The following is a 259-nucleotide window of genomic DNA, read 5'->3' as shown; positions in this document are numbered from 1 at the left end:
AGGAGGTTGGGGACACCTTCTCTGCATAGCTTATGGCACAATTTAGTGTTATATGTAGACAAGTAGATTTTAAGTATTTAAAAAAAAAAAAACCCTCAATGTCGTCTCAAACAGAAAGGATACATAAAATAAAATCAAAAGGTTGCTATCAAAGGCAAAGGAGTAGAGTAAGGCTGACTGTCTAAATACAAGATACCAGTACAGCAATCATTTAACTTTCATTAAAAATTGGAAGCTTTAGAAAATGCAGCATTATGTT

Source organism: Phaethon lepturus, unplaced genomic scaffold, assembly GCF_000687285.1.
Source record: "Phaethon lepturus isolate BGI_N335 unplaced genomic scaffold, ASM68728v1 scaffold47185, whole genome shotgun sequence".
Lineage (NCBI taxonomy): Eukaryota > Metazoa > Chordata > Aves > Phaethontiformes > Phaethontidae > Phaethon > Phaethon lepturus.
Note: the sequence above shows the minus strand (reverse complement) of the source record.